Raw genomic sequence first — 27348 nt, 5'->3', positions numbered from 1 at the left:
GCACATGACAGGAGATTTCACCCTGCTCAAAGAGTTCAAGGAGAGAGCTGGCCCTAGCATAACCTTTGGAGATGACAACAAAGGGTTCACTATGGGATATGGCTTGATTTCAAAAGAAAATGTCATCATTGATGAAGTTGCATTAGTTGACGGTCTCAAACACAATCTATTGAGTATCAGTCAACTATGTGATAGAGGGAATACTGTTTCCTTCAATTCTGAAGCCTGTGTTGTCACAAGTAAGAAGGACAACAAAGTGGTTCTAACTGGAGTTAGAAAAGGAAATATGTACTTGGCTGACTTCAACTCTACAGATGCAGAATCAATTACTTGTCTTCTCAGCAAAGCAAGTCCAGATGAAAGTTGGCTATGGCACAAGAAGCTGTCTCATTTGAATTTCAAGACAATGAATGATCTAGTCAAAAATGACTTAGTTAGAGGAATGCCTCTAGTGGAATTCTTAAGGGATGGACTGTGTGATGCTTGTCAGAAAGGAAAGCAAAAGAGAGCATCATTCAATAAGAAGCTTGAATCAGCAATTGATGAACCATTATAACTGCTACACATGGATCTTTTTGGATCAGTCAATGTATTGTCAATTTCAAGGAAAAGATATTGCCTAGTGATTGTAGATGATTTCTCAAAGTTTTCATGGACCTACTTTCTTGGATCAAAGGATGAAGCTAGTGAAATCATCATCAATCATATCAAGCAAGTCAACAATCATCCAGATTTCAAAGTAAGGAATATCAGGAGTGACAATGGAACTGAGTTCAGGAATTCTACCATGAGGTTGTTCTGTGAAGAAAATGGGATCATGCATGAGTTCTCAGCTCTAAGGACTCCACAACAGAATGGTGTGGTGGAAAGAAAGAACAAATCACTAATTGAAGCTGCAAGAACAATGCTTGAAGAGTCAAAACTCCCAACATACTTTTGGGTTGAGGCTCTTAACTGTGCATGTTACACTCAGAATACTTCTCTAATCAATCAGGCAAAGGCATGACTCCCTATCAATTGTTCAAGAGAAGAAAACCAACTTTAAACTTTCTTCATGTCTTTGGTTGCAAATGCTACATTCTAAGGAATCAACCTGATCACAAAGGGAAGTTTGATGCAAAGGCTGATGAAGGAATATTTGTTGGTTATTCTGCTGGAAAATCATATAGGGTCTACAATCTAAGAACCAACATTGTCATGGAATCTGTGCATGTTGTGTTTGATGGTAAAAAGATTGATGGACTAACAGATGAGGGACATCATGAAGGACTCAAATTTGATAACATTGAGATATATTGTGATGATAGTGATGATGAGAATGATGGAGAAGGCACCTCGAAAAGAATTCAAAATCTGCCTTTGGATAATGCACAAAGTGCTGCATCAGTTGAAAGTCACAATTCAGCATCCGTTGAAAGAAGTAATGCAACATCCGTTGAAAGACAAATTGCATCATCCGTTGAAGTACATAATGAAGCATCCGTTGATCATAGTCTGTCAACGGATAATCAATTCACTTCATCAGTTGATAGAACTCCCAGTTCCTTTCAAAGGATCAATAACTCAGGGGGAGTTTTAGCCAATCAACACTCTATCTCACATCATGACAATACTGAGGCAACCTCATCTAGAGCTAATCTACCACCTCAAAGGAAATGGACCAAGAATCACCCTTTTGAATTGATCATTGGTGATGCAACATCTAAAGTGCAAACTAGAAGGGCTACTCAAGATGAATGTCTATATAGTAGTTTTCTATCACAGGAGGAACCTAAGAGAGTGGAAGAAGCTCTATTGGATCCAGATTGGATTTTAGCAATGCAAGAGGAGCTAAACCAATTTGAGAGGAACAAGGTATGGAAGCTGGTACCCAAGCCAAAGAACAAGAGCTCTATTGATACAAAATGGGTATTCAGAAACAAGATGGATGAAAATGGCATTCTCATAAGGAATAAAGCCAGATTGGTTGCCAAGGGCTATTCTCAACAAGAGGGAATATATTTTGATGAGACATTTGCTCCAGTTGCAAGACTTGAAGCCATCAGAATCTTTCTAGCATATCCAGCCCATGCCAATTTCAAAGTCTATCAAATGGATGTCAAGAGTGCATTTCTGAATGGAGAATTGGAGGAAGAAGTTTATGTAAGCCAACCTCCAGGATTTGAAGATCCAAAATTTCCTGACTATGTATATTATCTATGGAAAGCACTTTATGGACTAAAGCAAGCACCTAGAGCCTGGTATGAGACTTTGTCAAAATTTCTTCTAGATAATCACTTCACAACAGGTACTGTTGACAAAACTCTTTTCTTTAGAAATGTTAATGGCTCTACAATACTTGTTCAAATCTATGTAGATGATATTACATTTGGCTCTACAGATGATAAGCTTTGTAAAGAGTTTGCTAAGTTAATGCAAAGTAAATATGAAATGAGCATGATGGGAGAGCTAACTTATTTTCTTGGTTTACAAGTTAAACAAGTTAGTGGTGGAATTTTCATTAGTCAAACTAAATATATTTATGATCTTTTAAAGAAGTTTGACTTAATGGATTGTTCATCTTCAAAAACTCCCATGGCCACTACCACCAAGCTTGAATTAAACAAGGCTGAAAAGTATGTGGATATTACAAGCTATAGAGGCATGGTTGACTCACTTCTATATTTAACTGCTAGTAGACCTGATATAATGTTTTCTACATGTCTCTGTGCTAGATTTTAAGCTGACCCTAAAGAATCTCACTTAGTGGCTATTAAAAGAATTTTTAGATATCTCAAAGGGACTCCAAATCTAGGAATTTGGTATCCCAAAGAGTGTGGTTTTGATCTAATTGGCTACTCAGATGCAGATTATGCAGGTTGAAAAATAGACAGGAAAAGTACAACTGGCACATGTCAATTTCTAGGGAATAAGCTTGTGTCATGGTTCAGCAAGAAGCAAAATTCTATTTCTACATCAACAGCTGAAGCAGAGTACATTATTGCTGGTAGTTGCTATGCACAGATACTTTGGATGAGGAATCAACTATTTGACTATGGGATAACTGTTAACAAAATTCCAATATTCTGTGACAACACAAGTGCCATTGCCATTACTGAAAATTCAGTACAACACTCAAGAACCAAGCACATTGACATCAAGTACCACTTCATAAGGGAACATGTGATAAATGGTACAGTGGAACTTCATTTTGTTCCAAGTGAAAAGTAGATAGCAGACATATTTACCAAGCCACTTGATGAATCAACATTCACAAGATTAGTAATTGAGCTAGGTATGCTTAATTATTCATAAATTCATGTCCTTATTATAATCTGCTTTGAAGCCTGAAATCAATTTGCTGCAAGAAAAAAGTTGGCTTCAAGTAAAGTTTATTCTATCAATGGATATTCCCTATCCGTTGAAAGCCAAAATTGTTCTATCAACGGATGTCCATTATCCGTTGAAAGACAAATACATTTCTGGTAATTTTATCCTTCAACGGATAAAACTATGTTAATCTTCAACGGATAACTATTTACCTTATCCGTTGAAGTGTCACATCAGTTGTTTTAAGTAAGTCACAACCTTTGATTCTTTTACTTAACCGTTGATGCATATATATATACACAGTTGTATATATTTGTATTAAAGGCAGTTTTAGAATTCATACAGTTTTCTTTATTCTCAAATGGCTGTAATTTACTTAAAAGTATTATTTAATCATTCTCCTTATGTTTTAATTCGAGAAAGTATAAAAGCCTTTTGAATTCTAATTTTCACTTTACGCTTTCTTGCAATCTTTCAAAAGCTTTTACTCTCTTTCTCTCCCAAAACTCTCAACTTTTCTCTGCAACCTCTACTCACTACAATGGCACCAGTAGTAAAGATAATGTCCCAGTCTGGATTTGTCTATGAGAAGAACAATTTCGTAGCTTTGGTGGAAAAGAATGAAGCCCACTCAGATTATCACAAGATGATGGACTTCATCAAAAACTACAAACTAAGTTATGCAATGCTGGAAGCCCCAACTATTTACTGTGAGGTAATTGAGGAAATTTGGACAACTGCAGAGTTCAATCCCACAGATATGACCATCACTTTCTCTCTCAAAGGTAAAGATTACTGTACTAATTGTGATGATATAAAATCTTGTTTTAAATTACCTGAGAACAATGCCATGACACCACACACTGATAATGATGTATCTGGTATGTTAGATTCCATAGGCTATTCTTTTGATTCTGCTAGTTTAGGGAGCATTAGAAGAAAATGCCTTAGGAAAGAATGGAGTTTTCTTGGTGATGCCTTTATCAAGGTTTTCTCTGGGAAAATTAGTATTTTTGATGCCATAACTTCATCTCTTGTTAATATGCTCTATATTCCAGTTTCTGATAGGTACTTTAATTTTAGCAACTATGTCATGCTAGAATTAGGTTCCAGGTTAGGTAACAAAGCTAATAGACCTCATAACATCTACTATGCTAGATTCTTTATGTTTTTGTCTAATCATGTTGCTGAAGGTTTGGTCATAAACAATGAGAGTAATAAACTCAAGTGTTGGGCACAAGAGAAAAGGGTCCTTGCAGACCTTTTGAGAATTAACCTCAACAGTCAGGTGCCATTGGTATATTTGCCAATAATGAATGCACCTCAGGTAAGTGAGGTAAATACTTCTTCAACTCCTACTACTTCCAACCCCATTATTTCTTTGTCTTCAAGTGTGGCCTACCAAAGCCACCAAACCTAAAGTTTCAAGAACAAAGTCAAAGAAAGCCACCTCTGTTGTTTCTCAAAAGACAACAGTTGTAACAACTACCATCAACCCTGAGGGGAGTGAACAGGGTGTGAGTAGTGAGGGGAGGGGTGAACATCAAGAAACCCCCCAGGATAAGGTAGGAGAGGTGAGTGGTACCTCAGCTAGCCAAGCCATAGTTTCTCAAAAGACTGTGGTGGTTGAAAAGGATTCAAACTCATCCTTAGTTGCATCCTCTCAAAAGGGTGCAACTATTGAAAATAGTCCCCAACTAGGGACATAGAACAAAAGAGGGAGGGACACTGAAACCACACACTCACCTGTAAAAGCCTTTACAAGAAGAAAGAAGGTTAAAACCTTAATTTCCACACAGGGTGCACACACTGCACAGATACACCTACCTGTATCTATGCCTTCTCAAATTCAGCTTGATGTGACTCCAACAAATGTGAAGTCACAGCCCCATTCTCTCAAAATTGACACACATCAATCACCAAATTCTCCATCACCATCTCTGGATGTGATATGATATTCACATCAATTCCTGATTCTCCCTCTTTACAACTCAGGGAGGAGCCCCACTCAAATACTGGCGATCATCACCTTTTAGATGATTTGTTGGATCATCAGCCAATACTTTCAGACTTGGTTGAAGAATCTGTGTCTCCTAAATTAAAATCAATCCACACAGATTCCACAATCATGTCCCTTTCAATTTCAACTTCTTTTCCTTCATCAACGGATATTACTCATCCGTTGACAAGTGGTTGTTCTTCGACGGATAAGCTTAACAGCAGCTATCCATTGATACCATCAGTTCCTACTTCAATGGATACTCCCTATCCGTTGATAGTCTCTACATAAATACCTGAATCAATTCCAAGTGTAGAAGACATGGTTACTGTATAATCATTTCTAGGATTGAGGGAAGGGAGTGAAAATTTGAGTGAGAGGCTGGGTCGCTCCCAGGCAAAAGGAGAGCTTGAGAGTTTAAATATGCATGCTATTTCTTCCAGCATGGCAAAAGAAAGTGAGAGGAGTGCCACCTTAGTAGGTGAGGGTGAGGGTGTGAGGTGTGTGAGCCAGGGGGAGCCCCTGATGCAAGAATATAGAGAAATTGAGAGAAAAGCACGTACAGAAGGTATAAGGGTGGATCCAGCCATTGCTAGTGAGTCAATGATTGTGGAGGATGCTGAAAAGGAAAGACAATTTCAGCAACATTACAAAGCTGTAATTTGATAACATTTCCTTGGATGCTGACACTTTTACTCATCCTGTGTCAGCCTATCAACTGTTGGCTGCTCAGGGCAATGTGGAGGCAGAACAGACTTTGAACCTAGTACATACTTCAGAATCTCTACAAAGGGATAAAGCTGCTGTCAATAGGATGCCTTCTCAAGCTGGTGAGCCATCTGAAGAATTTGGAGTAAATTCTAATGATGACGACTCTGTCTCATTTGATGGAAACATGAACTTAGGGGGAGATGCAGGCCCTAGTTCAGTTCCAAATCTACCTGACTGGGCCTTGACTAAGGAATCTACACCAGGACAGTTCAGTGTCTCCTTGGTCAAACAAGTTATGGCTATTCAAAAGGCCCTTCAGGAAACTTCAGATGCTGGTACCAAGGCTATTCTTCAAGCCCACCTAGATTCTCTACATCTCATGAAGCTACAGCAACTAAGACAGAATCTGAGTGTGGATGAACTCAAGAAGGATATAGCTGACTTGAACTCCTACAATTCTGAGAAGCTGGATTCAGTCATGCCCTATGGTACCATGCAGGACTTGTTACTGAGATTGAGAAGAGAATCAGATGCTGAAAAGAGGCTGGCCAAGTTGGAAGACAGAGCTCAAGTTATTGAAAACTCTGTGGTCACCATTCTTCAGAATCAACAGTCTTAAAAAATCTACTAATGCAGCTGGCAAAATCACAAGGCTTGACCCCTCTCCTTGATGATAACAAAAAGGGGGAGAATAAAGGGGAAAGGGAAGGAGAGCCATCTACCAACATTCAAATATCCAAAGTGCTAGTTCCTGCCATCACCACTTCTCCAACACTTCAGATCAAAGGAAAGCTTGATGGAATTGATCTAATCCAGCTAGCAGCAGCTGAGATGCAGGTAATGTTGGATTTTTAACCGCAGCGGGAGCATGGCAAAACACTTTTACATATAAAATCCGAATAAAAGCATATAAATCGTGAATAAAAATTCGAGGGATCGAATCTAACCTTCTAAAATAATTCGGAGACAACGATCAGAGATCCTTAGCAGTTGCTCCTCAAGTGTGAAGCACTCCACCGGTATCCACCAAGAAAACGATGTTAAGGAGGAGGAAGGAGGTGGAGAAAATTGGGTTTTCCAAACTTTTTGGGTTTTCGGGTTTGATGTGGGTTAGAATAAAATAGGGTCTATAATAGTGTATTTATAGGCAAAATTTTCAGCTGAAATTTTCCCATAAATAATATTATTATTATCCCATTTATTATTCTCATTAATAATTAAAACATCTTTTAATTATTAATCCTTTTTCTAAACACTTTAGAAATAATTCTCTCTCTTGATTTAATTTCCAAAAATTAAATCCTTTAATTAATAATATTAAGAACTTTTCTTAATTTATTTATAATCAATTAAATCTCATTTAATCAATTATTAAATTTTCCAATTAATTATTTATTTCACAAATAAATAATTATTACCCATTATTAATTAATTCCTCCACCATTAAATCATTCCCTTTTTATGGTGTGACCCTGTAGGTTCAATATTAAGCCGGTAGTAGAAATAAATAATAATAAAACTATTTTATCATTATTTATATAAATTCTTTAATTTCTTAAATATGATTAATTAATTAATCACATTTATTCTACATCGTGAGGGATACTTCTCAGCATATCGCGACTATCCGGATAATATGAATTCACTGCTTAGAATACCAAGAACCTATTTAGTGAATAGTTACCGTACAATAAATTCCTTCTATCCTACAATATCCCGATTAAATACAAGGCATGGATCTCGTGTCAAGCCTATCTAATTCAATCACTTGCTTACCATTTACTATGAGTAGTTCTATGCAAATTAGAAACTCCTTTCTAATTTCATTCACTCTGGCCAGAGATTCCTGAACTAGCATAAGTGGATCAGCCTTGAACATTCGCTTCCTTCACTGGAAGGGGTAGATCCTTTATTGATCATACACTATCTTCGTGTATAAATTTCTATACCCAGAAGAGCCCTAATAATTGTCCCTGGAGACTAAGAACTAAACCAAAGCATAGTTCAGTGTACACAAGATGACTATGATGATCTCAAGTCTAAGGATACTTGTACAACTATCACTATATGAACAACTGCTGACACGTGAGTGAACTCCATCAGTTGTTCAGCTGTGCGAGTCATGTTCAGTGAACTTATTCTATAATAAGCACCTACATACTAGCTATAGTGTCACCACACAAATGTCTATGAGAACAGACATCCTTCATAATGAAGCAAGCATAGTATGTACCGATCTCTGCGGATTATTAATTAACAGTTAGTAATCCTACGACCAGGAACTATTTAAGTTTAGAGTTATCATCTTTTTAGGTCTCACTATTATGATCTCATCATAATCCATAAAAAGCTTTACTCTAAACTATGGTATATCTTATTTAAACACTTAAATAGATAAAGCCCGTAATAAAAACATAACAAGTCTTTTATTAATATCAATGAGATCAAAACAGATTACATAAAAGTTATTCCTAAATCCTAATACATGATTGGACTTAGGACATATTCATTTCAATCTCCCACTTGTACTAAAGCCAATCACTCTGGTATCTAATACCCATCTTGTCTTTATGACGATCAAAGTGACTTTCATAAAGTAGCTTTATGAGTGGGTCTGCTATGTTGTTATGTGTGTCAACTCTAATTCAATACAATACAAGAAATGTTATCGCGTTCCCACTAACCCTTTTGTAGACGCATGATTCATTTTTGTTTTTGATAAAATCAAACTCTTTGATTGTCTCATCAAAATGAATGTTCCATCTTTCGAGAAGCCTGCTTTAAACCACATATGGTTCGCAGCAGGTTACACACTAGGTTTTCATTTCTCTTGGAAAGAAAACCATCTGGCTAATTGCCAGATCTCATAGTCATAGTAAGCAGCATTCGCAAGCAAAATCCGAACTGATTTTAACAGGGCTACAGGTAAAAGGTTTCATCAAAGTCAATCCATTGCCTTTGTTTGAATCCTTTTGCCAAAAGCCTGGCTTTAAAGGTCTCCACCTGGCCATCTGCTATAATCTATCTTTTGTATACCGTATACATAGATTCCATTCTGGATTTCATAGCACTATGCCATTTCTCTGAGTCAACACTACTCATAGCCTCATTATAGGTTACAGGGTCATCATCATCAATGATCGACAACTCATTGTCATTCTCAATGACAAGGCCATAATACCTCTCAGGTTGGCAAGACACTCTCCCTGATCTATGAATGGGCTGTTCCACAAAAGGTTGTTCAGTCAGAACAGGTGTTTCCACTTGATCCGTAGTAGTTTGTGCTTCTTGAACTTCATCAAGTTCAATTTTGCTCCCACTGTTTCCTTCAAGGATAAACTCCTTTTCCAAGAAGGTAGCATGTCTGGAGACAAACACCCGATGATCGGTGCAAAAGTAATACCCTAAAGTCTCTTTAGGATATCCCACAAAACTACATTTTCCGGATCGATATTCCAGCTTATCTGGGTCAACTTTCTTGACATAAGCTAGACATTCCCAAATCTTAACGTGTTTAAGACTCGGTTTCCTTACTTTCCATATGTCATACGGAGTTTGAGGAACAGATTTGGAAGGCACCTTAATCAGTAAATATGCTGAGGTTTCCAATGCCTAACCCCATAGGAATACTGGAAGATTTGCATAGCTGATCATGGACCGAACTATGTCTAACAAAGTTCGATTTCTCCTTTCAGATACCAATCTGGAGGAGTCCACTGGGAGACTATACCATTTACTTTGAGATAATCTAGAAACACTCCATTAAAGTATTCACCACCTCGATCTAATCGAAGAATTATAATACTATGTTTGGTTTGTTTCTCCACTTCATACTTATACTCTTTGAACTTTTCAAAGGCCTCAGACTTGTGTTTCATCAAACACATATCCGAATCCAGATCTATCATCTATGATAGTAATGAAGTATGAAAATCCACCCATGGCTTGCGTAGACATTGGTCCACATACATCTGTGTGTACCATTCCTAGAAAATTTGCAACCCTCTCTCCATGTCTACTAAATGGAGACTGCAATGTCACCATAAAGTGAGATTTTCATCATCCCTTTTCTTTTATTAGTTTGTTCAATCTGAAATAAATTATGTCACATACATACAGACCATTATTTAAAGCACCACGTCCATAAAGAATATTATCTCTAAGAATAGAACATTCATTATTCTCAATAATAAATGAAAATCCAGCCAAGTCTAACATGGTAATAATATTCCTCATAATCGAGGAAACAAAATAACAATTATTTCAAACAATAGTCTTGCCCGTAGGCCTATGTAAATGAAATGATTCTACATCTTTAGCAGCAACTCTTGCTCCATTTCCATCAATAGAATCACCTCCTCTTCCTCAAGAGTCCTACTTCTCCTTGGTCCCTGCAACAAATTGCAGATTTGAGAACCACAGGCGGTATCTAATACCCAAGTAGAAATTTGATTTAATGACATATTCATTTCTATCATGAACATACCTGAATTAGAAGCGGTAGTCTCACTACCCTTCTTCTTCTTCAATTCTGCAAGGTAAACCTTGCAGTTCCTCTTCCAGTGCCCCACCTTGTTACAGTGAAAGTAAACAACTTTGCTCTTGGGGTCTTCAGCTTTTGGTGGAACCGGCATTTTCTCACCTACTTTCTTCTTCTTGGAAGGGTTCCTCTTCCTTTTCTTAGGATCGGAACCTTCACCAATTAGAAGAACAGAACTCTTCTTAGGGGGAAAATTCGATTCCGCAGTCTTCAACATGTTATGGAGTTCAGGCAGGCTGACATCCAACTTATTCATGTGAAAGTTCACAACAAACTGCGAGAACGAACTCGGAAGCGATTGCAAGACCAAGTCTTGGCTCAGCTCCCCATCTATGGCAAAACCAAGTTGTCCAAGATGTTCAATCAAATTGATCATCTTAAGTACATGGTCATTCACAGATGATCCCTCAGACATCCTACAACCGAATAGCTCCTTCGATATCTCATATCGAGCTGTCCTCCCCGCCACATCATACAACTCTTGTAGATGCATGAGGATAGTGTGAGCATCCATATGCTCATGTTGCTTCTGTAGCTCAATGTTCATGGAAGCTAGCATGATGCATTGAGCAACATTTGCATCATCTATCCACTTACGATACACAACATGTTCATCATTATGTGCATCACTAGCAGGTTCAGTAGGCTTAGGTGAGTCAATCACGTATTCCAGCTTCTCAATCCTGAGAACAATTCTCAAGTTTCGAAGCCAGTCAGCATAATTAGGACCAATCAATTTGTGAGCATCCAGTATGCTCCTGAGTGATAGTGTAGAAGACATAATGTATATTGTAAATCTGTAAATGATAAACACATAACAACACTTAGCAAATATTCGATTTCATTTCATAACACTATATGAATCGGGTCTTTATTCATAAGTGGCTCCCACAAGTTTTCCTAATTTATTCAACCCCCTACGTGAAAAATTAAGCATTCATAATGCTAGTGGGAATAGGGATCCTACATTCCATTACACAACCCCGGCTGTGGCACGAAATGCCATGTAATGTTCAATAGGCAGACAACTCTTGTCAATTACATCTAATGTTATTCCCTAATCAAACTTTAGCCTCTTGAATAATTGAGTCACGGCTATGGCACGACAAACTCAATATTCTAAGTCAAGTCTAACCCAACATTCCGTACAATTGAATCAGTCCCCAAAGGCCCACGGTTGTGGCACGTAACGACCTTTAGATTCTAATTCAATGTACACATCTCTATGTAATAGACAAGTATTTCTTCTTTCGAAATCAAAGCCCTCGGCTGTGGCACGAAACGACAATGATTCAAGAATAAGAACTACTTTTCTATCATGTTGGAAGGCTATGACCGACACAAGCCCGTTGTATCATTGGCCAATTACTACTTGATATTATTTAATTTTAGAGGGATTATATTACGTTACAATCATAATCATATTATAAAGAAATTCTTCCTTTTAAATTAAATATTTCAAATCAATAATCAATAATCAGATGATTCCCAGATCGGGTGGAGCATTGTCAAGAGGCGTCACTTAATAACCCTTTCTTACAGATAGAAATCTGTTGTTGACAGAATCATCCTTTCTCTCATATCAAAAATTCATATTCAATTACGTGTTTCACAAACACAAGAATCTCATGATTGTATTCATAATATTGTTATTAAGGTTATGAAACCATTTCACTATACTAGGTTGTCTAACAAGCGCCTTATGTTCATTTAAGGTCACCTAAATCTATCATCGCATGATAAACTAAGCAAATATCACATATATCAACATGAATAAACATCAAGGTAGGCATGTTAAATCATCTAGCACATTAGTCTAAGCATTATACATCTCTATGTATCACATGAAGCATTTAAAATCAATTAAAAGAATCAAAAACAGCTTTAAAACACTTCATGAAAATATAAACAGTTCAAAACTTTTATATAAACTAAAATTGATCACTCCATTATATCCGTCTCGGAAAAACGAATCCAACGGTATATTGCACGCCCAAAACGGAGTTACGAAACTCCCAGAAAATCAATTTTAAAATCAACAGACGGGCTGTAACGCATTACAGGAACGCGTTACAAGCCCTGTAACGCATTCCGATGATGCGTTACACCCCTTTTAAGCCATTAAAGGGTGTAACACATTCCGTGAATGTGCCACAGGTGTGTAACGCATTCCCGGAATGCGTGACACCCCTATTTTTTTTTTATTCTCTGCAGCAGCCGACAGCTTTCTCGAGCAGCGTGCCTGTCCTTTTCTGTCTTCTTCCGTGCCACAGTAGACCACAGCAGTACAGATGTACTGATAATACAAATATATATATATATATACTATATATACATATATTTACTTATTTAATTACGAATTTAATTACAAGAACTTCAAAAATTCATAATAAAAAATCTATACATCATAAAATTATGAAAAAAATACCCAGACGATCTACAACACTTGTAGAATCCAGGTCAACATTCAAAATTATTCTAAAAAACGATTTCTCATCAGATAAAATTAATCCATGATATAACTTGTAAAAATCATAATTAATTCATACAAGCACATAAAATTCTGAAATTTTTATCACAGATCTATATGCATACAACCTATGCTCTGATACCATTGTTGGATTTTTAACCATAGCGGGGGCATGGCAAAACACTTTTACACATATAAAATCTGAATAAAAGCATATAAATCGTGAATAAAAATTCGAGGGATCGAATCTAACCTTTTAAAATAATTCAGAGACAACGATCAGAGATCCTTAGCAGTTGCTCCTCAAGTGTGAAGCACTCCACTGGTATCCACCAAGAAAACGATGTTAAGGAGGAGGAAGAAGGTGGAGAGAATTGGGTTTTCCAAACTTTTTGGGTTTTCGGGTTTGATGTTGGTTAGAATAAAATAGGGTCTATCATAGTGTATTTATAGGCAAAATTTTCAGCTGAAATTTTCCCATAAATAATAATATTATTATCCCATTTATTATTCTCATTAATAATTAAAACACCTTTTAATTATTAGTCCTTTTTCTAAACACTTTAGAAATAATTCTCTCTCTTGATTTAATTTCCAAAAATTAAATCCTTTAATTAATAATATTAAGAACTATTCTTAATTAATTTATAATCAATTAAATCTCATTTAATCAATTATTAAATTTGCCAATTAATTATTTATTTCACAAATAAATAATTATTAGCCATTATTAATTAATTCATCCACCATTAAATCATTCCCTTTTTATGGTGTCACCCTGTAGGTTCAATATTAAGCTGGTAGTACAAATAAATAATAATAAAACTATTTTATCATTATTTATATAAATTCTCTAATTTATTAAATATGATTAATTAATTAATCACATTTATTCTACATCGTGAGGGATACTTCTCAGCATATCGCGACTATCCGGATAATATGAATTCACTGTTTAAAATACCAAGAACCTATTCAGTAAATAGTTACCGTACAATAAACTCCTTCTACCCTACAATGTCCCGATTAAATACAATGCATGGATCTCGTGTCAAGCCTATCTAATTCAATCACTTGCTTACCATTTACTATGTGTACTTCTATGCAAATTAGAAACTCCTTTCTAATTTCATTCACTCTGGCCAGAGATTCCTGAACTAGCATAAGTGGATCAGCATTGAACATTCGCTTCCTTCACTGGAAGGGGTAGATCCTTTATTGATCATACACTATCTTCGTGTACAAATTCCTATACCCAGAAGAGCCCTAATAATTGTCCCTGGAGACTAAGAACTAAACCAAAGCATAGTTCAGTGTACACAAGATGACTATGATGATCTCAAGTCTAAGGATACTTGTACAACTATCACTATGTGAACAACTGCTGACACGTGAGTGAACTCCATCAGTTGTTCAGCTGTGCGAGTCTTGTTCAGTGAACTTATTCTATAATAAGCACCTACATACTAGCTATAGTGTCACCACACAAATGTCTATGAGAACAGACATCCTTCATAATGAAGCAATCATAGTATGTACCGATCTCTGCGGATTATTAATTACCAGTTAGTAATCCTACAACCAGGAACTATTTAAGTTTAGAGTTATCATCTTTTTAGGTCTCACTATTATGATCTCATCATAATCCACAAAAAGCATTACTCTAAACTATGGTATATCTTATTTAAACACTTAAATAGATAAAGCCCGTAATAAAAACAAAACAAGTCTTTTATTAATATCAATGAGATCAAAACAGATTACATAAAAGTTATTCCTAAATCCTAATACATGATTGGACTTAGGACATATTCCTTTCAGGTAAAAGAGCAAAGGAGGAGAATTGATGAAAGGATGCAACAAATGTTTGGCTCTACAACAACAAAATCCTTATCTGTGAAGCATAGCACAAAGGTTGAGCCAATCACTATGGAATACAAGCCAGTAAGGAGGAATAAGGTTGGAGAAACTTCCTTCAAGAACTTCAAGCCTGTGGTACTCAAGCCCAACACTAGACTTAACAAGGACTCTACAAAGAATCCCCTTAACTTTTCTCAATTGAAAGAAGTGGACTTTCCTCTTCCAAAGCATGATGAAGACAAAGTTCTCGGTGGCAGCATCATAAAGAACAAAGAGACCAATGATGTAGTGGAAAGAATGAATATGGATATCATTTATAGAGAGGGAAAGAGTATATGTGTGATGCAGGGACATCCCAAATTCTCAAAAGCCAAGAGGGAAGAGACCAAAAGGCTAAAGGAAGAAGCTAAAAAACTAAAGGCTGACAAAAGAGCATAAGCAAAGCTTGAAAAACAGCTAGAGTCAAGTCAGACTGAAGAAAGGGAGAAGACTGAAGACAAGAGTGAAGAAAACAAGATTGAAAGCAAAAATGTGGATATGGGGAATGTGGTAGGTGAGAGTGTAGAGGAGAGAAAGGAATGGCAGAAAGGGAACAGAAAGAAGGCTAATGCAAAAAGGAAGAGTGGAAATGACACTGAAGAAACCCAATCTAAATCTAAACCACTACCTTCTATTCCTGAACACATTGTGCCTGATCCCTATTTAAATATCCATGGTGAAACAATCATTCCTAAGGAGGAACCCATTGATTGGGACACCATCAAATTGCCCACCTTCTTAAATACTTCTCCACCACCAAAGAAACCGAAAAGAAAAACCAAATCAACACCTCCCCTAAGCTCAAGAAAATTCACTCAGAAACCCAAGCCTAAGCCACAAGCCTCAAAGGATGATTATGTTCACATTTGTGACATAAAGGAACAGACAGACATTGAACTCTACCTGGATGAGCTGGAGGAAGTAAGGGGAATAGATGCCTATAGACAGCTACCAGAAAGATTAGTGTTCAAGTACAAAGGAAATGGGGAAAGGACTTGGCCCCTTTACAGAATTCTGGATGAAGGCTATTCTACCTTGGTTAGAGTCTACTCAGCTATCAAAAGGGATTCTGTCTTTACCAGGATTGCCAAAACTGAGATTCTCAACAAGATTGCCAGCATAAGGAAAACTTGGTGGGAGCCCAATTCCTTGCCTAGAACATTACTCATCCCTGAGCATGGAATTATAATTCACAAATCACCTCATTGGCTGATGGAGTTCAGAGATAATAAAGGAGTCAGAAGATTCTTCAGACTTGAAGACCAGCTTAAAATTGCTAGTAATGAAACTCTAAAGGACATGCAATCTAAGTTGGACATCAGTGAAGAAGATGAAGCTGAATTCTACAGACAACTTCAACTCTAAGTAGAGGAAAATAATAGGAGGCTAGGGAAGAAAACAAGGGATCAAAGGAAAAGAAAGTAATCTGCTCATCCTAAAGGAGCATCCTTGGAAACAATGTAATCCTTCAATTCTATCTCAGTACATACACTTTTACAGCACTTTTGAATTTCTACTTAATTTCAATTCATATATTTGTTAAGTGTTCTGTTATCATCAAGTTAAAACCTAAATTTATGCTTACAATCATAGTAGCCATAAATAGGGGGAGATTGTTAGGAATATGTGTATTAGTTTGATGATAAGTTAAAAAAAACACTTAAGTAGAAATCTGGTGTTTGTAGCCTCAACGGATAAGACCATTCTGACTATCCGTTGATGGAGTAGCTTTACTTAGAAATAAGTTTAGTATTCCAGCACATTTCAGTTTCTGTATTCAAGTTATAATTCTTAGATGTTGTGGGAAATTATAAGTCATGTTGACTACTAATGGATATGCAAATAGGAGGGCTAACTGTAAATATTTCATACCTTGTAATTTTGTATAAGTGAAGTAGTATCAACTGATAAGTTAAAGGTCTTCAACGGATAAGAAACAAAGCTTCAACGGATGTCTCTAAAGCTTCAATGGATAACATCCATCAACGGATGAGTGCATCAACGGATAAAGCTTCAACTGCTAATGCATCAACGGATAAAGCCATCAACGGATGAAAGCTTCAACGGATGCTAAGTTCAATAGCAGTTGACAGTGACAATTTATAAGCTGACAGAGGCACATGGGTTGACAGAGACAATTGGAATGTGGTAGCCTCTTGGAGGAATCAAGAAAATGCAGCATTTCCATTCTGGTGCAAACAAGGAAGTATTCAAAGATTCACAGATTATCCTAGATTGCATTAGATAGAGAAAAGAAGAAGAAACATGTGAAGAATCTTTTTAATTGTATTTTATATTTTTGTCTTCACTTGTAAACTTGGTGATATATAAACCAAGTTACAGCTAGTAATTAGAGGGTGAATTTTCCAAAGCTGTTTACAAAAACATTAAGAGAAAATCATCTAGTTTGTACTAGGACACAGCTGTGATCAATTCTTTGAATCACAGATTTTCTGAAATAACACATCTCTGGTGGAACAACAAATCCACTAGAAAAGTTTTTAAGTCTTTTGTGTTCTTTACATTTGTGTTTGAATATATATCTACCTGCATTAGCTCAAAGCAATTCACACACACTTGTTCATCAAAACACATAGCCTTTGAAACTGCTCAAAACTTGAAAAAGTTTTGAGATTTACATTCAACCCCCCTTCTGTAAATCTCATTGTTAGTTCCTTGGGAATAACAGGTATTTCCTTTGATATTATTATTCACAATAACCCTCACTCTCCCTCTCTGTATTTCTTGATTTCAAACAGAGTAATGGCAGATACCCATTGTGAAGACATGAATGTTGAGGAGACCCCAACATTCATGTCTTCACAATGGGTATCTGCCATTGCTCTGTTTAAAATAAAGAAATACAGAGAGAGAGTGGGAGTTATTGTAAATAATAATATGAGAGGAAATACCAAAAGGCTTCTTGTGTAAGTTTTTAATTGAGAGAGAATTTCTAATTACTTGTTTAATTATAAATTACCCTATGCTAATTAATTAATTATATAATCTTTATATATTATTTTAATTTTATGTAATTATTTAATATCAATATTATTATAATTTTTTTTATATAATCAAATTATATCAATTTTTATTTACTTGTTTAATTATATCCATGTTTAGATACTTGTTTATTTGCCATTACTTTTTTAATAGTTGTTTACTTGCAGTTACTTGTTTCTGATTATATTATTGTTCATGAATTGCAATATCAAGCTTATCTTTTTGAAACATTGCAGATATGAATGAGAATATGGAGAGAGAGAGAGAGATGCGGTGCTCTCGATCGATCGCTCCTGACCATGTAGGATGACCATATTAGCACTCTCATATGGGAGGTGAACGATTTTTGGGGGAATACACATAAATATACAATCAAACAAATAATGAAAAATACACACACAATATATGACACGGAAAAACCCACGTCCTAACTTGTATTATTAATCCAAATAAAAATTAATATACAATCAATCTCTCCAAACGGTATTTACTCAAGCGATACTTAAGTCAAACAATACTCAAGCATACATCAAACCGATAACATGACTATGTATACATAGCCATCACAAATTTGACCACCAAACCTAATAACCTAATCCCATTATAATAATAATTGTCTACCCAATACCCATACAATTATTACCCAACTCAATTATGATAATAATTGTCTACCCGTACAATTATAACCCAATCCAAATATGCTTTCTATCACCAAGCTCATACTACCTATTGGATTTAACCCCAACAATCCCCCCTTTCAACCCAATATGGTTTAATGCACAACCGAATTAACGGTCACCATCAAGCCATCGACGTCGATCCGCCAATACCTCCCCTTGAACAATAACCTCTCCTTCTAGTACAAATAGATTTCTCTTATATTTTCGACCTTAGAGTATCTCTAAATCTCCATTAGTGACTTCCAACATACTGTTCTTCATCATAACAGTATATCCCAAATCAACAAATTGAACCAAAAGAACATCTTCATTAGTTTTTACAAGAAAAACACTACTTCCTCCTCGATTTTTCTTCAACTCTCTCAAGTCTTCTCTTGCCTTTGGACACATAAATTGTATATGACCCAATTCCTCACAATAAAAACACCTAATATTAGGGTTATATTTCTTAACATACTTTTTTCCATGTCACACGCACGTACCACGAATGCACTTCCATCAGATGTGTCACTTGATTATTGTTTCATCAATCTTTCGGCCTCCAAAAGAAAAATAATAGTCTCATCCAAATCTAACTTCATTTTCCCAACCAATAAAGAAGTCATCACAGTATTATACTTCTTCGGTAGAGACACTAGTAGTAGAACAGCTTTGTCCTCATCCTTCAATTTTTTTATCCAAATTTTTCAGCTGGTTGATTAAGCCATTAAAATGATTTAGATGATCTCTTAAATCTCCGTCTTCTTCCATCTTGAGCCCGAACAAATCTTTCTTGAGAAACAACTTGTTGACCAACGACTTTGAGTGATGAGTCTTCGTTAACTTCTCCCATAAATTCTTAGGATTGTTCTCTTCAATAACATCATACTTGATTTCCGGTGCAAGGGCCAATCAAATCTTTGATGCTGCGCGGAACTTCATGTCTCCCCACTTTATATCATCAACTTCAGTAGGCTTCTTCACTCCGAGAGTCACATATAACCCTCGTTGAATTAACAGATCTTTCACAGTGTTTTGCCATAAGGTAAAATTATTTCTTCCATTAAACAATTCAATCTCAAATCCTCCAACCTTCTCCATCATGAACCTTGGATCTTGATACCATTTATTAGGAGGAATACACACAAATATACAATCAAACAATGCAAAATACATATACACACACACACAATATATGACGCGGAAAAACCCACGTCCCAACTTATATTATTAATCCAAATAATTATCAATAATATAATCAATCTCTCCAAATGGTATTCACTCAAGCGATACTTAAGTCAAACAATACTCAACATACATCAAAATAATAACATGACTATGTATATATAACCATCACAAACTTGACCACCAAACCTAATAACCTAATCCCATTATAATAATAATTGTCTACCCAATACCCATACAATTATTACTCAACTCAATTATGATAATAATTGTCTACCCGTACAATTATTACCCAATCCAAATATATTTTCTATCACCAAGCCCATACTACCTATTGGGTTTAACCCCAAAAATCCTCCCCTTCAACCCAATATGGTTTCATGCACAACCGAATTAACGATCACCATCAAGCCATCGAAGTCGATCCACCAATACCTCCCCACGAACAATAACCCCTCCTTCTAGTACAAATAGATTTCTCTTATCTTTTCGACATTAGAGTATCTCTAAATCTCCTTTAGTGACTTCCAATATATTATTCTTTATCATAATAGTATATCCCAAATCAACTAATTTACCCAACAAAATTAGATTTTGATTTAACTCCGGTATGTATCGTACTTGAGTTAACTTATGAACACGACTATTGTGACGTTTCATTGTTACCTTACCAATGCCAACAACCTTTACCATTTTACCGTTCGGTAAAGTTACCATATTTCCCTCACACTTTTTATAGGACAAGAACCACTCCCTCCAACCACATATTAGAAAAGAATATCCTGAATCAAGCACCCAATTTTCTTTTGATCCCTTCCCTTTTTGAACCAAAAGAACATCTTCATTAGTTTCTACAAGCGAAATACTACTCCCTCCTCAATTTTTCTTCAACTCTCTCATATCTTCTCTTGCCTTTGGACACATAAATTGTATATGACCCAAATCCTCTAAAAACAAACCTGATATTAGGGTTGTGTTTCTTAACATACTTCTTTTCCGTGTCACACACACGCACCACGAATGCATTTCCATCGGATGTGTCACTTGATTATTGTTTCATCAATCTTTCGGCTGCCAAAAGAAGAACAATAGTCTCATCCAAATCTAACTTCGTTTTCCCAACCAATTAAGGAGTCATCATAGTATTATACTTCTTCGGTAGAGACACTAGTAGTAGAATATCTTTATCCTCATCCTTCAATTTTTTTATCTAAATTATTCAGCTGGTTGATTAAGCAATTAAAATGATTCAGATGATCTCTTAAATCTCCATCTTCTCCATCTTGATCCAGAACAAATCTTTCTTGAGAAACAACTTGTTGACTAAAGACTTAGAGTGATGAGTCTTCATTAACTTCTCCCATAAATTCTTAGGATTGTTCTCTTCAAGAACATCATACTTGATTTCCGGTGCAAGGGCCAACCAGATCGTTGATGTTACGCATAACTTCATGTCTTCCCACTTTGTATCAGCAATTTCAATAGGCTTCTTCACTCCGAGAGTCACATATAACCGTCGTTGAATTAACATATCTTTCATCGTGCTTTGTCATAAGGTAAAATTATTTCTTCCATTAACAATTCAATCTCAAATCCCCCAACCTTCTCCATCATGAACCTTGGATCTTGATACCACTTGTTAGGAGGAATACACACAAATATACAATCAAACAAACAATGCAGAATACACACACAATATATGATGCGGAAAAACCCACGTCCCAACTTGTATTATGAATCCAAATAATTATCAATAATACAATCAATCTCTCCAAACATTATTCACTCAAGCGATAATTAATTCAAATAATACTCAAGCATACATCAAAATAATAACATGACTATGTATATATAGCCATCACAAACTTGACCACCAAACCTAATAACCTAATCCCATTATAATAATAATTGTCTAACCAATACCCATACAATTATTACCCAACTCAATTACGATAATAATTGTCTACTTGTACAATTATTACCCAATCCAAATATTTTTTCTATCACCAAGCCCATACTACCTATTGGGTTTAACCCCAACAATCTTCCCCTTCAACCCAATATGGTTTCATGCACAACTGAATTAACGGTCACCATTAAGCCACTGACGTCGATCCGCCAATACCTCCCCTCGAACAAAAACCCCTCCTTCTAGTATAAATAGATTTCTCTTATCTTTTCGACATTAGAGTATCTCTAAATCTCCTTTAGTGACTTCCAGCAACCTTTACCGTTTTATCATTCGGTAAAGTTACCATCTTTCCCTCACAGTTTTTATTGGACGAGAACCACTCCCTCCTACCACATATTTGATAAGAACATCCCGAGTCAAGCACCCAATCTTCTTTTGATCCCTTCCCTTCTTGAACCAAAAGAACATCTTCTTTAGTTTCTACAAGCGAAACACTACTCCCTCCTCGATTTTTTTTCAACTCTCTTAAGTCTTCTCTTGCCTTTGGACACATAAATTGTATATGACCCAATTTCCCATAATAAAACACCTGATATTAGGCTTATGTTTCTTAACCTACTTCTTTTGCGTGTCACACACACGTACCACGAATGCACTTCCATCATATGTGTCACTTGGTTATTGTTTCATCAATCTTTCAGCCTCCAAAAGAACAAATAGTCTCATCCAAATCTAACTTCGTTTTCCCAACCAATAAAGAAGTCATTATAGTATTATACTTCTTCGGTAGAGACACTAGTAAAAGAACATCTTTTTCCTCATCCTTCAGTTTTTTCATCCAAATTATTCAGTTGGTTGATTAAGCCATTAAAATGATTCAGATGATCTCTTAAATCTCCGTCTTCTTCCATCTTGAGCCCGAACAAATCTTTTTTGAGAAACAGCTTATTGACCAAAGACTTTGAGTGATGAGTCTTCGTTAAGTTCTCCCATAAGTTCTTGGGATTGTTCTCTTCAAGAACATCATACTTGATTTCCGATATAAGGGGAAACCGGATCGTTGATGTTGTGCGTAACTTCATGTATCCACAATTTGTATCATCAACTTTAGCAGGCTTCTTCACTCCGAGAGTCACATATAACCCGCATTGAATTAACAGATCTATCATCGTGCTTTGCCATAAGGTAAAATTATTTCTTCCATTAAACAATTCAATCTCAAATCCCCCAACCTTCTCCATCACGAACCTTGGATCTTGATACCACTTGTTAGGGGGAATACACACAAATATACAACCAAATAAACAATGTAAAATACACACACACACACAATATATGATGCAGAAAAACCCACGTCCCAACTTGTTTTATAAATTCAAATAATTGTCAATAATATAATCAATCTCTCCAAACGGTATTCACTCAAGCGATACTGAAGTCAAACAATACTTAAGCATAAATCAAAACAATAACATGACTATGTATATATAGCCATCACAAACTTGACCACCAAACCTAATAACCTAATCCCATAATAATAATATTTATCTACCCAATACGCATACAACTATTACCCAACTCACTTATGATAATAATTGTCTACCCATACAATTATTACCCTATCCAAATATATTTTTTATCACCAAGCCCATACTACCTATTGGGTTTAACTCCAACAAGCGAGAGACTGTCGATGTTAAATAGTTGACCGCTAACATGGGTCAGTGGGTGCTAGATGATGATCAGAGGCATTTGCTTACTAACCAGGGCTTCGGGGTGTTTGTCAACCCATGGGTTATTCTCCAGATTGACATCCGCTTTATTACGGCCTTGATAAAGCGGTGGATGCCCAAGACCAACTCATTTCTCTTCACATAAGGTGAGTTGACAGTCACACTCGAGGATGTTTACATGATTCTGGGCTTCCCTATCACTGGTCGTGATGTAACTTATGTGGAGCCTGACCTTCTGAGACTGTATTAGGCTACTAGTTGGGGGGATTTAAGGTTTTCCAATACACAGCTGGATGACATGTATGGCTGGGGTGGGGTGACTCTCCACAAGTTACGGAAGAAATATGGTTCCAAGAGGAAGGGTGAGAAGCCTCTAGAGTTTCTACAGCAGGATCTCGTTGTCTATACACGGGCATATGTTCGGTTTCTACTTGGAGGTGTATTATTTCCTACCTCGTCTCGGGATGTGATGCACCCCCGATATCTACATCTGATATATGATATAGATCATTTTATCAATTATGCTTGGGGAGCGGCTGTTCTGAGCCACTTGTATATATCTTTGTCCAAGAATGTCCATAAGTCTTATAAGTTTTTTACGGGTGTTCTCTCTTGTTGATGCTGTGGGTTTGGGAGCGTTTATTGCCTGGCCGCTCGAAGATTGCGCCATGTATGAGGTATGTATTGATGAGGGCTATGGGCTAGACCTACCAGGAGGACTAACCCTCACCACCATACAGGGAATTGTCGGGGGGATTTTGATAGCTTTCAGATGAGTTGGTTGACATGGCATCCGTATAAGAGGTTTTATAAGAGGATTGATTGTACAACTGATGAATATGATACTGAGATGATGGATATGAGGTATATGGCACTCGTTAGGGTACTGCTGATACATTTTGAGATAGTTGAGTATGTCATGTCGGACAGGGTTCTGAGACAATTCGTTATACTATAATATATCCCTGATGAGCCGATTGACCACGGGTTTCTGCGGACGGAGAGGTTATCCCGGTAGCAACGAGATAACCATACTGTTATGTTGAGGATGTATAGGGAGGAGTGTGATTCATTTGTGCAGACTGGTATGCCTATTTTCATGGAGGGAGCTTACGTACCGATGATAGAGTACATGTACTGGTACATGAGGGTCAGTGAATTGAAGATTGCTCCGTTTATATCCGAACATCCGACTAAGATACAACCTCGTGATTGGTATAACCAGCATAATATGGTTGATGCAGTATATATTATAACTCTTCTTTATAAATTACATAATTATCCCATATTTAGGACTAATAAAATCATTTCTTGCATTTTAGCCCTTGAATAGATTTAATATTGATGATAAAATGATAAATTGCTTAATTATTCAGAATTTAGGACTACTAAAATTATTTCTTGCATTTTAGACCTTGGAATGATTAAATATTGTTGGTAAATGGATAAATTGTATAATTATTCCATAGTTAGGATTTATAAAATCATTTCTTGTATTTTAGCCTTTGAAATGATTTAATATTGATGATAAAATGATAAATTTCTTAATTATTCAAAATTTAGGACTAATAAAATCATTTCTTGCATTTTAGCCCTTGAATAGATTTAATATTGATGATAAAATGATTAATTTCTAAATTATTTAGAATTTAGGACTAATGAAATCATTTCTTGCATTTTAGCCCTTGAAATAATTAAATATTGCTGATAAATTGCATAATTATTCCATATTTAGGACTTATAAAATCATTTCTTATATTTTAGCCCTTGAAATAATTTAATATTGATGATAAAATGATAAATTTCTTAATTATTCCGATTTAGGACTAATAAAATCATTTCTTGAATTTTGGCCCTTGAAATGATTAAATATTGCTGATAAATGGATAAATTGCATAATTATTCCATATTTAGGACTAAGAAAATCATTTTTTTGCACTTTAGCTCTTGAAATAATTAAATATTGCTAATAAATGGATAAATTGCATAATTATTCAGAATTCAGGACTAATAAAATCATTTATTACATTTTAGCCCTTGAAATTCCATACTAGGACTAATATTTTCTTTCTAACTTAGTTGGAGAGTGCTATGAGGTTGGCTGTGGCGGTACACAGAGATGGAGATCTGTTTTATGATATTCTCCTAGATTTTTTGACTCGATACGATCGAGTGATGACTAAGTGGAAGGGTTATTTGGTTCAGAGACCTTCTTTTAAGAGACCTAAGCATGACAATGTCTCTCATAAACGTCCACGTGAGGTAGTATTGTTTATTTGTCATATATTTCACGATATACTTGTTTTCGAAAGAAGTATTGAAATGTTATAAATCTTATCGCATGATGAGACTCCTTATCTAGACGTTGTGTCTGACCCACTCTATGTCTCCCAGAAACGCTTATGTCGGGTACTATTCGATAAACTTATAATATACATTTTGTTTCATTATTACGGGGTAAAAATGTTGATGTATAGATACCAAATTGTACGATGAGATTGCTGAGGTTGCCACTGCGCACCCTGTTGGTGGTATAGCACCTCCGACTTCACAGCCGACCCCTTCTATCACTCTTCCCACCGATGTTGAGGTATTGTACTAATTTGGTTGTTTATCACTTCGCAGTCTCACGGGAATCGGGAATATGCCATAATTGAACTATCTTATTAACGTAACAGGGTGGGTCGAGTACATCACCCCCGCCTTCACAGCTGACCCCTCTAATCACTCCTCCCACCGATGTTGAGGTATTATACTAATTTGGTTATTTATCACTTCGCAGTCTCATAGGAATAAGACTAATTGTACTATCTTATAATGTAATAGGGTGGGATGACTATATCACCCCCACCTTCACAGTCGACCCCTTCCATCACTCTTTCCGACGATATTGAGGTATTGTACTAATTTGGTTATTTATCACTTCACAGGCTCACGAGAATATGACTAATTATATTGTTTTATTAATGTAGCAGGTTGGGATGAGTACATCACCCTCTCCTAGCCAGCGGACTTCTCCTATCACTCTTCCCGTCGGTCTTGAGATATTGTACTAATTTTTTTATTAATCAATTCATAGGCTCACGGGAATATGATTAATTATATTATTTTATTAATATAGCAGGTTGGGACGAGTACAACACCCTCTCCTAGAAGTGGACCCCTCATATCACTCTTCCTGTTGGTCTTAAGGTATTATATTAATTTGGTTATTTATCACTTCACAGGCTCACAGGAATATGACTAATTGTATTGTCTTATTAATGTGGCAGGTTAGGATGAGTACACCTCCTTCACAACCGACCACTTCTTTCATGCATCATCGATAAGTTTAGGTAAAAATCAGTATGATTTAACTCTAACCATCACTTAGTCATAGTTTATTCTAATGCTTCACATATAATGTAATTGCAGTTTGACTCTCCTTTTACTCTTTCTACTACACCATCTCTCCCGATTGGTTTTCGCCCTGTTGATATGGAGGCAGTGTATTCCGTAATATGTTAGATATATTTGTGATGTCATGTCTAATCTGATTTGTTTAGTTTCAGATCTTATTATCAGAACTTAACTGGAAATCAGAACTTACTGAAGACAGGAAGTTATCAGAACTTAAGCCATCAGGACTTACATCAGAACTTAAGTGCAGATACACTTCAGGGATGAAAAGCGACTGATTTACAGGAGAGGATATTGATTAAACAAAAGAAGATATGCTTGGAGAGTTATACAGCTAAAGGACCACAGTAGATAATCTCTGATTGATGTATTTTAGAAAACAGAATATATCATATCAATTAGGAGATATCTTGTAACTGTTTAGTATATAAACACAGATTAGGGTTTATACTAAAAGTGTTATCATTCACGAGAATATTATTCATTGTAACCCTAGCAGCTCTTAGTGATATCATACTTCACTGAGAGA

This window comes from Apium graveolens, chromosome 2 (assembly GCF_009905375.1).
Source record: "Apium graveolens cultivar Ventura chromosome 2, ASM990537v1, whole genome shotgun sequence".
Taxonomy (NCBI): Eukaryota; Viridiplantae; Streptophyta; class Magnoliopsida; order Apiales; family Apiaceae; genus Apium; species Apium graveolens.
The sequence above is the reverse complement of the archived record's forward strand: the minus strand, read 5'-3'. Positions refer to the sequence as shown.